Below are 10,572 nucleotides of genomic sequence, written 5' to 3' on the forward strand. Positions count from 1 at the left end.
TCTTTCACTCTAATTTGATCGATTTTAGGAACAACTCGTATGGCCTCACGGAAATGTTTGTGTCTTCTTTACTCTTGTAGCTAGAAATATGATCTAAACGATGTTAGAAAGAGAAAGGACCACGCTTTGTATCCTTTAAATCCAATTAGAAGAAGTTAACCGCAGAAAATTTAAAATGTTCACCTTTATAAAACCAACAGAATCGAATGCAATTTGAAAAATACTTATCAGACTTTGTGATTTTTTATGAAATATATTTTTATGAAATGAAAAAAAATTTAGGTGAAAATACCGTTTGTAATACATTTGGCTAAAAAAAAGTATGTTTTTTTTCCTTATTGGTAATTTTAGTTACAAAAAACGTAATGTAAATCATTTTTATTATGTTTGTATTAAAAATCTTAATATTTCTAAAATATATGTATATTTCAAATAATAAAATATGAGAGAGTATTTTATCACCTTTCAAAAAACGTTTTTAGTTTTTGGATATGTTCTGAAATATTTCATATATTTGGATTTTATTGCTCAGCGGAGGACTGAAAAGGTAATTTTTTTTTCAAATTTTCTAAATATATTCAGTTGCATTATTGAATATTTATTTTATGTGTAAGATTTGGTTCGGCTTTTGAAAAAAATACAGATTAATATTTTTAATGGTTAACTAATGTTTTATGCAAGACAAGGTTTTATGCATAGCACAAAGGATAACAAATTATTATCAGCAATAATCAGTCGCCTTAAATATCAATACAAATTGAAAATATCTTAACGTCGGCGGCATTTAGTTTTACTCGGCAGATATTTTCAATTTGTATTGATATTTCAGGCGACTAATAATTGTTGCTTATAATAATTTGAAAACATAGGTACATTTTATAAGATCTTCAACTAACTTCGTCTATAAATGAAAGCTTCGTCTGCAGGTGTTTCTGTAATGAGAAACCTGGCAATTTCCCTATTTGGTTAGCCTGTTATTTGCATCATTGATTGTTGTTGCGGGAGCCATTTCCTGGATTTGAAATCCACAGGACGCCCCGTCGGGAGAGTTGCTCACCACTACCACCAGCACCGTCGCTATAACCCGATCAGGGTGTGATGGGCCCGCCCATGAAATAACAGTGCAAAGGTACTATCACCAGTGCCAGTACGACTTACAACGAAGTGACATCATCGTTCTAGTATCTTCTGTCTTTTTTGTTTTATTTTTCTTTCACAATAATTCATTCAATAATATATATCTATACAGGGTGTATCGGCACGTACCCGACAAACTTTAACCAGCTATTCCTCAGCACATTTGGAGTAAAAAATGTTATGGGCACTTTGCTGTCCGGTGACATTTTTTTCCAAAAAAAAAAATCCACACTCCGTCACTGTCATTGACATTGTTTCTCGTGTTCAACAGCTGTTATTAGCAAGTGTGTCAAAAAGCGTCCTCGCTCTTTCATACACACCAAATAATAATAGTTAAAAATGAGACGAATGGTGCCATGCCATTTCATTGTGATTGCAAAAGCGCGCCAATGTAGGTACGTACGTACATTATTTAACGAAACTTGAATAAAATATTGCCAGATGGGTTTTCAAACTTTGACAAAGGATAAAGCATTGTTGGCATGTGGTGAAATATGATTTTTTTATTAAAAAAAATGTTACCGGACAGCAAAGTGCCCATAACATTTTTTACTACAAATGTGCTAAGGAATACCTAGCTGGTTAAAGTTTGTCGGGTACGTGCCGAAACACCCTGTATATATATGCTAAACATAATCATGTATTAATAAAATAAAAATAATACATAGTATACTTGCAACACGAGTATTTTTATCTTCTTTTTTATCACGCTGAAATACATTTTTTTTTTGACCTAAGAACGAGAAATAACAATAATTTACAGTTTGCCTCAAATATTTATACTGGATGCCATTAATAAAAACCTAAGAATAGACAAAATGAATAATTCATATTTCGTAACAATCGGTTTTAAACTTTAAAAAATATTTTTTATTATATAAACGAGATAAATGTGAAGTTACAGTTTTCTTTCACATTCCCCAAACAAAACGAATGTATTTTCGAAATATCGAGTTCTCTCAATTTTTCTACGATTGGAGTAAAACATTAAGTAAAAATGTGGTTAGTGTTTTTGACAACATTTGACGTTTGATATAAATATTTTGTTCTTTAGAAATAGTAATGCGTACACCGGAAAGATATTTTTTTATCTAGTTTCCAAAATAGTATTTGTTTTTACGGAAAATTAAAATAAAAAAATGTATAAAGCGCATTTGAAATATACAGAAAACATTGCATATTGAACAAAAGTGTTGAAAGGGTTAAATTAAGAGAATTTTATGATTATTAATATTTATTACAGATATAAAGTAGAAATACATTAGATACCTTGAAAATTAATATAAAAATGAATTAATCGTAAGTTAGCATTTTAGAGGTGCTGCAAAATTTATTCGATCCTGCAATAGTTTTGTGGACGCTAGTATACGGGTGTCCTGAATTAAACTGCGCTAACTTCGAAGGACGACTTTACGTGATTTTAGAAGTAAGAATGTCATATAACTTTTTTCGACATTCCAATGTTTTAAGGGAGTTTTAGGTAAAAAAAATTAAATTGATTGTATGGGAAAATAAATATTTTTTTTCTGGAAAAATAAACATTGAAATTTCGAAAAAGTTATTTATATTTTTTACTTCTACTATCATGTAGAATCACTTTAAGAAGTTAGCGCACTTTCCTCCAGGACACCATGTAGAACCGAAAGGACATTACAGAACAAAATTCTTGACAAAATGAAATGTTAAAAATCTCAAATAAATTGCAATGACACCATCACTTTTTTTTTTTCTATCGGAAAGTTGGAAGAATTTGATTTCTGCGTGTTGCGGCTGTGTAAGGAATTGTTTTCGTGTCAAGAAAGGATATTAAATGTATCATACTTCTTCTGCAATACTTTATTTTTAGACCTCGGTAAACCCCGTAGAAAACTAGATTACGCGGAAACCGATGTTGCGTGCTCATAAAAATAAAGTGATATAGATAATAATAATATTTCCCTTCAATTTGGAAGGCGGGTTTGCGTACCGCCGCCCCGAGAACCATTTATTGGATAATCAACACTTCTGCCATTGGTCACCCCAAGTTATTCGCAACGTTTGGTGATTTAGCAGTTCATCGGGTGAGGCGTGTTCAGGGTGCGCTTGCCCATCAGCTGTGTGGCATGTCAAATCGGGAGAGACTGGTTTGGGGAGACCCTTTGACCTCTTCGACTGGTCTCTCTTGACTCATCACCTTGCGTCACAGCGGGAAGGATAGATAATTCGTCCATCACTCCTGGACATACTGATCCCTAGATTCCTACCCACCCCTCATATATTTTTACTTCCTAGAACTTTCTCTCCTTCATTACCTTAAAAAAACCCTCCACCATTCCCAAATATGTTAAAGGCTCTGAGGAAAATAATTTCCTCAGGGCCTCCCGTGAATGTTTATTGTAAAAAATCTATATAAAACAATTAGCCTGACCCCCATAGAAATTGTCAAAAAAGTAATAATAAAAATAATACTAAAAAAACCTCGAGACTTCCCCACTGAACGCTTATTCGATGAATTCAAAGTTCCTACATTCAAACACTTATTTATGAAAAATTCAATTATTCAAATTATAAAAGAAAAAGATAAATACTCATTCATAGCTGAAAATCGAACCAGACTTAAATATATATTTGCATGACCTAAAACTACACACTTCTTTTGCCTAGCACCATTACACCTACCAAAGAAAACATCTCTTAGCATTAATGATAAAAAACAAATATTGAACTTTATAAAAAAAAATATTTTAGGGAAATCGTTAACAAAAAAACTGATTCCCCTAGTTTCACTTGAAAATCTCACAAATTATACCACTATACTCTATTTATCCTACATAATATAATTTTTTTCTTCCTTCCAAATACAATAATTTGCATTGATTTTAATTTTGTAATTTTTTTAACTTTGTAAACTAGTTATATTATTTTTTTCGCAAATGTACACTCCTCTTCCATCCACAAGCACATGCTTTTAATGGAAGTGTAGTATTAATTAAAACAGTATGACTTGTAAACATTGTATATTTATTGTAAAAAAAACAAATAATAAACGAATAAACAATAAACAACATACACATGATTTCTTTATGGTCTCTCTAGCAAACTAACAAAACACACTCTTTAATCCTTCAAAGTAACGGATTATATCTACATATACGATTTTCATCAAAGCAACAGATTCCAAACATTTTAAAAACCACATAACTAAAATCCGAGGTACTTCAAGTTCTATTTAAAAGGAATTAGGCTTAAAATTAAATCTGGTTATGTTTTCCCGAAACAATGCGACGGCAACCGAGTTGGAAACTTTTCACACAATTTTGACTTTCAAATCCATTTAAATTCTGCGCAGAACAGAAAACTTCATGTCGCTTTATTCTGAAAATTGCTTTAATTAGACATTTGCTTGGCGATAGTTTCGGCCAAACTTTCAGTGAAAACTTTCAGATAAAATGCATATTCATTAAGTTTTTTTTTTGTGAAGATTCTTGAAATTTTTACGACCGGATTCAGTTTAGCAATATAAATTCATTATGTGCATGGACGTGACTTGATAAAAAATTCTCATTGAAAACGTTATTTGTTGGCTTAAAATGCAGGGAATGGATTTTAAAATGTTATTGATAGCTTCATGATCGTTTTACAAGTAAAAACTAACATCGTTCTAGTGAAGATTCAATAAAGGAAAAGTAAACGAATTTATTAGGTGGAAAAGATCTGAATTTGTTTAAAATGCTTATGAATGTATATTATAACTTGTAAATTTTATAATTTCTTAGAGTAATAAAGCGAACGGAAACACATTTTTTAGAGTAATATAGCGAACGAAACACATTTTTTAGAATAATATAGCGAACGAAACACATTTTTTAGAGTAATATAGCAAGTGCGCCCTACTGTCGAATTTGGCAGCCATCTCTGGTCTGGAGCCCCAAAATACCTGAAAAAAACCCTTGACTCTGTGCAGAAACGGGCGGTCCGTTTGATAGATTCCCCAATCTTAACAAACGGACTGCAATCTTTAGAGCACAGGCGTCAGGTAGGTATGCTGTCCTTGTTCTATCGGTATTACAATGGAAGATGCTCTGAGGAACTAGCGTCATTGATCCCTTCGGCACCGGTGCGTAGTCGGGATACACGCCAAACGCGCGCCCAACATTTGTACACAGTTGACACTTGTCACATGAGAACGGGTCGCTTCTACGATTCGTTCTTAAGTTCAACAGCTCGGCTGTGGAACGAACTGCCGGCCTCTGTGTTTCCTCCCTCCTACAACATGGGACTCTTCAAGACCCATGTTCACTCCTTCCTCTCCAAAAAAAGATCCTCCACACAGCATCCCCAAAGATGACATAGGCCCCGAGGGAAATTATTTTCTTCAGGGCCTCCTGTGTGGAGTAAATATAAAAAAAAAAAAAAAAAAACGAAACACATTTTTAGAGTAATATAGCGAACGAAACACATTTTTTAGAGTAATATAGCGAACAAAACACATTTTTTATACCGAATAAGAGTCCCAACTGCTCCCAACCGTCTGGAGCTATTGAGACTATGGCAACCCCTTATTGTGGGATGTTGCGAGGCTGAAGGAAGAATGAAGAGGGAGAAGGTGGGAAAGAAAAAGGTGGTAGAGTACCTGGACATTTAGATCTGCCCCCCAAACACGGCTAAAGACATTTCATGCGAAGTTTAAATTCTGTATGGTGGTCTGATTAAAAAACTCTATATTGCATACATTTTGTAGTTTAAAACAAAGTTTAATTTTTTTACCTACTTACCTAAACAACAGTTAGCTATTTACCTACTTACAACAGTTTGCTATTTACTTACTTACAGCGGTTACTTGTTTACCTACTTACAGTAGTTAGCTATTTACCTACTCACAGCAATTAACTATTTACTATCTTCATTTAATTTAAAAGCTATGTTTATAATTTACAGTGAATTGATTATTTTATTGTAAACATTATTTTATCATTCAGCTTTAAAATGCATTTAGGTTTAAAGATATAATCGTTTTTTTTACAAAATAAAAGTACTATAAAAAGCCTTCAAAGTTGACATTCTGTTAAAAACGAGACTGCAGGTCTTTGACGAATGAATTGACAGAGTTCACAACAAAGTAGCACTTAAAATCGAATGTTTTATGAGAACGGCGGAACACGTGTGCATACAAGTTCTGATATTGATATACTGAGATTGTCGCATTCCGTCATCAAATTTATTAGGAAAAGAACACGTGTTCTCGATATATTCTGAATGACTAATATTTTCTCAGAAAACAGAAATGCTATTAATTTTTTTAACAAGATCATTTTTCACGTAATACTTTTCTCCCTTTTAAAACTTAATATACCTCATTTTTAAGACTGAGGCAGCATGTAAGCAAAATCCTATTGATAATTATTTTTTGATAATAAAAAGGATTGTATGAAATCAAATAATGAAATCGTGACATTTTTAAATGTTGAATTGAGGTGGCTCTTAACAATGATCTTATGCATTGATTTTTTTCTGAAATTTCCAATTAGTGGTTAAAATAAATAAGGTTAGTTTTTTTTTTGATATTATAAAAACAAACGATTATTCATCAAACACCCAGAGAAAACTTACTGATATAAAATATTTATATTTTCTAAAAATCTGGTTAAATTATTCGCATTGCCGTTAAAAACGGGACTGCGGGCCTTTAACGAATGAATTGACAGATTTTCTAATAAACTATCGGTAAAACACGAATGTTTTATGAGGATGTTGGAACAAGTATACATGAAAAAATCTAATTTGCGGCTGTTTAAACACGTGTTCCGATATATTCTGAATGTACTGATAATTTCTCAGGAAATGGCGTGCTATCACGTTTTTAACAGGATTTAAAAAAAATCTGCACAACTCTTTGTTCTTCGTGTGTCTGTTAAAAATCCCATCAAACTTCATATTATATCAAAGTAAATCAAAGTATGTTTCGCTTCACATTCTGCTGACACCACAAGCAGGCACTTACAGCTATACATCAAAGCAATTAATGGATGAATGAACTACATACCATCGAGCGTTTGAGATTTCCCCAAACAATATTCAAGGTTCTAGGTATCATTCTGCTTAGCCTGAGGCGCGGAATTCCACAGCCATTTCATACCCCTGGCTAGTAGCTACCCGAACTGCAAAGGAGGGCAAATTGAACCGCTTACTCCCAAAAGAGGCGGATATCTTGCCGTAGAATATGCTAGATTGGATTGGTAATAAAAATTGCAGGTTTCTTTAATATTTACCATATGAGGAGGTCAATAAAGCAGTATAAATGCACGCGCCCTACGTGAGGCACCGTATCAAACTCAAGCAGTCAATGTCAACTAATCTGCTGATTTTTATATTTGTAATTCATTGAATTGACGGACCAACGGATGACTGTCATCTGGGAGGAAAATTTTTCCAAAACTGCTGACGAAATGGTTGAGTTCAACAGAGGGCGACGAAACTTCAACGCAGACAAATTATTCGGAGTTCAATAGAGGCCAACCTCACCAGCCGTAGAGTGGGACAACGTATTTGCATACATCGTTTTATTTTATCGTGATTTATTTTTGGGTTATTATGCCGTGTTGATATTTCTCCTTCTATAGCCGACGTTTCGGATAGCCTTACAGTGTTCATAATCAGGGCAATTAGTAACGCTGTACGAATTGTTGGCTAAAGATAGATTACTTTGATATACGTGCAACGAGGCACACCCAAAAATAAAGCAAGATAACATATTTGTTGTAGTAGGAAGGCGTAATTTTAAATCTTTCATCAACTAAAACATTTCTATACTAAATGAATAATATACCTTACCCACATCATTATATCCACCCTTGGCCACATACTAAAACACGTAACAACTTAAGTTCCGGAAGCGTCTATATGCATTCGCGACTCTTGATTTGGATGGTCCAAATCTCTTCACCTTGCTTGTTTACTGGTGTATCGTGCATGCAATATCTTGGATATTAAATGTATACCTACAATAAACCATCTTCGGAAATAGGATATGTACCAATTATTATTATTAAACACCTTTCTCAGATGTTTTATATAATATTATAAAATAGAGCTTATATATTATCTAAGCTCTACACTTCCATATATAACATAAGTCCTATTCTTCACTAAGAAGAAATAGAGGAAGCATAAAATGCAAGAAAAATAAAGGCGAATCAAGAAAGCTAAGAGAAGTCAAGAAGAACCATGAAGATTTGTCAAGAGCCTATATGAGACATGAATGGGTAAAAAGATTCAAGAAAAATAGCCAAGGAGAGTCAAGAACAACCAAAATGTGACAAGGAAAGTAAAGAAGAGCCAAGAAGAGCCAAAAAGAGGCAAGAACAAGGAAAAAACAACATTCAAACAAATCCCTTTATTATCGAAGAAAGCACTTTGTGGCTTGACATTAAACAAAATGAAATTTTTTTTTTGTTTTATTTTACTATATACGTAACTTTATATCACTTTATTTTATTACATACGTCGACCGGTTTCGGTTGTTCCCAACCTTCTTCAGGACAATAAATATAGATTGTTCCCAACCTTCTATATTTATTGTCCTGAAGAAGTGATTTAAAACAAAAAAATCCCTTTATTCCGTGGATGAAGTAGTTCGCGAACATGTATTTAGTACATTCGTAGCAAATCGTGTCGTATCTATTCTTCATATTTTAATTACATTTATTATTTATCTACGCCATTGTAGTTGATAGTTTACTAGGATTCTGATTGTCTCAGCAATATATATTTTTAAGATTCATGTATACTCATTTTACGTAAAATTTCATACGATAAAATTTACACGCGATTATTACTATCACAAAATTGGTGTGAGTTTGACCTTTTTCGATGTAAACACTTTACAATTAGTTTTCAAGAAAATGATAATGAAAACGATAATGGATTTTTTTTTAATCATTCCTTGTTTTACACCATTTGTAGGGCGAGACATATGATATGACATACATATCCTTAAGATGTGAATGGAGCTTTGAAATATTCAGTTAACAGTAAAAAATTGAACATACGTAAACGCCGCCGTTTTTATATTTACAATTACTTAAATATAATACAGTTACAATTACTTAAGAGTAGTCAGACAGATCAGTCTATTTTCGTTTTTGTATTCCCCTCAACTGTCCAGAGCCAGTGGGACTATGGCCTCTCCAATGTTATAAAGAAACGAAAGAGATGGAAAGTTTTGATTAATGTAATCAGAGTACCGCCTACTGCAAACGAATCCAATGCAAACAGGAACAATTCGCAAGCGCAAGATTACAGAATGCATTATATCGGCGGTAGTTCGGTACTGGCTAAAGCGGGCTCCCTGGTCCAACCGCACTCGGTCTTGGCCAGATGGTGTCCGCCCCTCACCTACCCCTTCTCCCTGACACCCTCAGCGCCTTGAGACCCTCCGGAGGGGCGGTTAAATGGAATATGCATCTTAGTTTTAACGGTGAAAATTACTGTTAGAGCGCTCAAATCCCGGCGTTTCAAAGTGTTTGCAACAGACTATAAGTGGACTTCATGAATGTTGTATGATTTGTGTTGGTGAGATGCAGATGTAAATGTTTCAAACTGTCTTGAAATGCTTGGTTTTATACAAAATTAATAGCAAGTTATTTGCCATCCTGGAAATCTCAGGAAAATTAAACCTAAACCAAAACATGGTAAAAATCACGCAATAATAATTCTTTTAGTAGCATCTATGGATATTGACTAAACAAATGAATAAAAAGTTTCCCTTCACTACACCTTAACTAACCTAACCTAATCTAAACTAAACCACAGTGAAATTCACGCAATTTCCTATTTTTTTAAGTAGCATTTATGGAGATTGACTAAACAAACTAGTACCAATTTTCCCTTCACTAAAATGAATTTGTTGACTATTGGGCTATGGAGTTGGTACAAAAACAGTCTTTAGAATTTCAACAGGGATACCCGATATCTCCAAAACTCCAAGTGTTTGAATGCCAAATGGCTTTTAAAATGGACTTTATGTAAAAGAAAAAAGAGAAGTTCAATCTATCATGTTAAAATCACTAAGGACGGGTTGTTTCGGAGTATTTGAACAATTCATCAAATTTCAACGTTCATTTTCAAGTTCTGTGAAAGATTTTTCAAGTTCTGTTTTTATTTAAGTTTTGTCAAGCAATTAGCCTATAATGATATAATAACAGAACTTGAATTGGACTTTCACAGATCCCAGAAATGAACGTTGAAATTTGATGAATTGTTAAAATACTGCGACGATGAGAAATGTAAAGGAAATCTTACCTTATGATGCTATTGTTTTATTTTGGGTCCTGTTTGTTTTTCGCATGGATAACTCACAGTTTATAAGTGCACAAATTATATAATTACAATTTATGTTATTTTTCCACAACACGACTCGGTTCAAACTTACCTCACGACGGTATTGAATTTGGAGAT

The sequence above is a fragment of the Hesperophylax consimilis genome, chromosome 26 (assembly GCF_061612785.1).
Source record: "Hesperophylax consimilis isolate HC1 chromosome 26, BYU_Hcon_1.0, whole genome shotgun sequence".
In the NCBI taxonomy this organism is placed as follows: Eukaryota; Metazoa; Arthropoda; class Insecta; order Trichoptera; family Limnephilidae; genus Hesperophylax; species Hesperophylax consimilis.